This window comes from Bos taurus, chromosome 14 (genome assembly GCF_002263795.3).
Source record: "Bos taurus isolate L1 Dominette 01449 registration number 42190680 breed Hereford chromosome 14, ARS-UCD2.0, whole genome shotgun sequence".
NCBI lineage: Eukaryota > Metazoa > Chordata > Mammalia > Artiodactyla > Bovidae > Bos > Bos taurus.
The window spans coordinates 23,471,643-23,475,939 of record NC_037341.1 but is presented as its reverse complement, the minus strand read 5'-3'; the positions used below and the strand labels follow the sequence as shown (position 1 = coordinate 23,475,939).

The following is a 4,297-nucleotide window of genomic DNA, read 5'->3' as shown; positions in this document are numbered from 1 at the left end:
TCATGTTTGTTTGTATCTGAATATGCCTGTAATTCTTAGCTTTTTTGTGTGTTATGATGTTTCCTAGTGGCACCAGCAGTAAAGAACCCGTCTGCCAATGCAGGAGACATAAGAGACTCAGGTTCAATCCCTGGGTCAGGAAGATCCCCTGGAGAAGGTCATGGCAAACCATTCCATGTAGCCCTGGCAGGCTACAGTCCACGGGGTCACAAAGAGTCAGACACGACTGAAGTGATTTAGCATACAGCACGCACATGTGCTCAGTCATGTCTGACTCTTGTGACCCAGTGGACTGTAGCCTGCCAGGCTCCTCTGCCCATGGGATTCTCCAGGCCAGAATACTGGAGTGGGTTGCATTTCCTTCTCCAGGGAATCTTCCCAATCCAGGGAACAAACCCACATCTCCTGCACTGGCAGGCGGATTCTTTATCACTAGTGCCAGCTAGGAAGCCCTCTTCTTCCTTACTCCATAAGGGAAAAAAAAGTACATATTAGACTCTGTATTGCTGGTTTGAAGAAGAGACTTATTTTTATAATTCAGTCAATAAATTAACCTTAACTATGATGGGTTTGCATACATGACATGAGCCACCCCTGTTAAAAATGTATGTACTAATTCAAATGTGCACCTCACCTGACAGCCCCGGCAAACACTCCCAAGTGACTCTGTGAGTTCAGAAATGTACTTGATTGAGCTGAATCACAGGATAGTAACCTAGCTTTATCTCTGATGGGTCAAGAGCTAGTGATAACAGCAAAACCAAAAAAAGAAAAAAAAAAAGAAATATCAAGTATATATTTCCCTCATAGCTCAGTTGGTAAAGAATCTGCCTGCAATGCAGAAGACCCCGGTTTGATTCCTAGGTCGGGAAGATCCACTAGTGAAGGGATAGGCTACTCATCCCAGTATTCTTGGGCTTCTCTTGTGGCTCAGCTGGTAAAGAATCTACCCACAACGGGAGACCTGGGTTAAGGAGATCCCTTGGAGAAGAGAAAGGCTATCCACTCCAGTATTCTGGCCTGGAGAATCCCATGGACTGTATAGTCCGTGGGGTCAGAAGGAGTCAGACATGACTGAGTGACTTTCACCTTTATTTGTTAACCAACAAGGGAGCATTCAATATATAAAATCTATCCTATTATTTGGGGCTTCCCAGGTGGCATTAGTGGTAAAGAATCCACCTGCCAATGCAGGAAACATAAGAGTTGTGGGTTTGATCCCTGAGTGGGGAAGCCTCCCTGGAGGAGGGAATGTCAACCCACTCCAGTATTCTCACATGGAGACTCCCATGGGCAGAGGAGCCTAGCGAGTGAAAGTCCATAGGGTTAAAAAGTATCAGACATGACTGAAGAGACTTAGCATGCATGCACATCCTATTATTTGGAACATAAAAGGCAAAATGATAGGATACTGAAAGAGGAACTCCCCAGGTCAGTAGGTGCCCAATATGCTACTGGAGATCAGTGGAGAAATAACTCCAGAAAGAATGAAGGGATGGAGCCAAAGCAAAAACAATACCCAGCTGTGGATGTGACTGGTGATAGAAGCAAGGTCCGATGCTGTAAAGAGCAATATTGCATAGGAATCTGGAATGTCAGGTCCATGAATCAAGGCAAATTGCAAGTGGTCAAACAAGAGATGGCAAGAGTGAATGTCGACATTCTAGGAATCAGCGAACTGAAATGGACTGGAATGGGTGAATTTAACTCAGATGACCATTATATCTACTACTGTGGGCAGGAATCCCTCAGAAGGAATGGAGTGGCCATCATGGTCAACAAAAGAGTCTGAAATGCAGTACTTGGATGCAATCTCAAAAACGACAGAATGATCTCTGTTCGTTTCCAAGGCAAACCATTCAATATCACAGTAATCCAAGTCTATGCCCCAACCAGTAATGCTGAAGAAGCTGAAGTTGAATGGTTCTGTGAAGACCTACAAGACCTTTTAGAACTAACACCCAAAAAAGATGTCCTTTTCATTATAGGGGACTGGAATGCAAAAGTAGGAAGTCAAGAAACACCTGGAGTAACAGGCAAATTTGGCCTTGGAATACGGAATGAAGCAGGGCAAAGACTAATAGCGTTTTGCCAAGAAAATGCACTGGTCATAACAAACACCCTCTTCCAACAACACAAGAGAAGACTTTATACATGGACATCACCAGATGGTCAACACCAAAATCAGATTGATTATATTCTTTGCAGCCAAAGATGGAGAAGCTCTATACAGTCAGCAAAAGCAAGACCAGGAGCTGACCGTGGCTCAGATCATGAACTCCTTATTGCCAATTTCAGACTTAAACTGAAGAAAGTAGGGTAAACCACTAGACCATTCAGGTATGACCTAAATCAAATCCCTTATGATTATACAGTGGAACTGAGGAATAGATTTAAGGGACTAGATCTGATAGATAGAGTGCCTGATGAACTATGGAATGAGGTTCGTGACATTGTACAGGAGACAGGGATCAAGACCATTCCCATAGAAAAGAAATGCAAAAAAGCAAAATGGCTGTCTGGGGAAGCCTTACAAATAGTTGTGAAAAGAAGAGAAGCGAAAAGCAAAGGAGAAAAGGAAAGATATAAGCATCTGAATGCAGAGTTCCAAAGATACCAAGAAGAAATAAGAAAGCCTTCTTCAGCCATCAATGCAAAGAAATAGAGGAAAACAACAGAATGGGAAAGACTAGGGATCTCTTCAAGAAAATCAGAGATACCCAAGGAACATTTCATGCAAAGATGAGCTCGATAAAGGACAGAAATGGTATGGACCTAACAGAAGCAGAAGATATTAAGAAGAGATGGCAAGAATACACAGAAGAACTGTACAAAAAATATCTTCACGACCCAGATAATCACGATGGTGTGCTCACTGACCTAGAGCCAGACATCCTGGAATGTGAAGTCAAGTGGGCCTTAGAAAGCATCACTACGAACAAAGCTAGTGGACGTGATGGAATTCCAGTTGAGCTATTTCAAATCCTGAAAGATGATGCTGTGAAAGTGCTGTACTGAATATGCCAGCAAATTTGGAAAACTCAGCAGTGGCCACAGGACTGGAAAAGGTCAGTTTTCATTCCAATCCCAAAGAAAGGCAATGCCAAAGAATGCTCAAACTACTGCATAATTGCACTCATCTCACACGCTAGTAAAGTAATGCTCAAAATTCTCCAAGCCAGGCTTCAGCAATATGTGAACTGTGAACTTCCTGATGTTCAAGCTGGTTTTAGAAAAGGCAGAGGAACCAGAGATCAAATTGCAGATCCGCTGGATCATGGAAAAATCAAGAGAGTTCCAGAAAAACATCTATTTCTGCTTTATTGACTATGCCAAAGCCTTTGACTGTGTGGATCACAATAAACTGTGGAAAATTATGAAAGAGATGGGAATACCAGACCACCTTATCTATCTCTTGAGAAACCTATATGCAGGTCAGGGAGCAACAGTTAGAACTGGACATGGAACAACAGACTGGTTCCAAATAGGAAAAGGAGTTCGTCAAGGCTGTATATTGTCACCCTGCTTATTTAACTTCTATACAGAGTACATCATGAGAAACACTGGACTGGAAGAAACACAAACTGGAATCAAGATTGCCGGGAGAAATATCAATAACCTCAGATATGCAGATGACACCACCCTTATGGCAGAAAGTGAAGAGGAACTCAAAGCCTCTTGATGAAAGTGAAAGAGGAGAGTTAAAAAGTTGGCTTAAAGCTCAACATTCAGAAAATGAAGATCATGGCATCTGGCCCCATCACTTCATGGGAAATAGATGGGGAAACAGTGGAAACAGTGTCAGACTTTATTTTTCTGGGGTCCAAAATCACTACAGACGGTGACTGCAGCCATGAAGTTAAAAGATGCTTACTCCTTGGAAGGTAAGTTATGACCAACCTAGATAGCATATTCAAAAGCAGAGACATTACTTTGCCAACAAAGGTCCATCTAGTCAAGGCTATGGTTTTTCCTGTGGTCATGTATGGATGTGAGAGTTGGACTGTGAAGAAGGCTGAGCGCCAAAGAATTGATGAACTGTGGTGTTGAAGAAGACTCTTGAGAGTCCCTTGGACTGCAAAGAGATCCAACCAGTCCATTCTGAAGGAGATCAGCCCTGGGATTTCTTTGGAAGGAATGATGCTAGAGCTGAAACTCCAGTACTTTGGCCACCTCATGCAAAGAGTTGACTCATTGGAAAAGACTCTGATGCCGGGAGGGATTTGGGGCAGGAGGAGAAGGGGACGACAGAGGATGAGATGGCTGGATGGCATCACTGACTCGATGGACGTGAGTC

General features: G+C 43.1%; 1 long non-coding RNA gene across 1 annotated transcript in view; it reads right to left on the bottom strand.

The window, feature by feature from the left end:
• LOC132342194 (uncharacterized) overlaps window positions 1–4,297 on the bottom strand; it is an 88,880-nt gene that overhangs the window by 60,631 nt on the left and 23,952 nt on the right. The window lies entirely within an intron of this gene.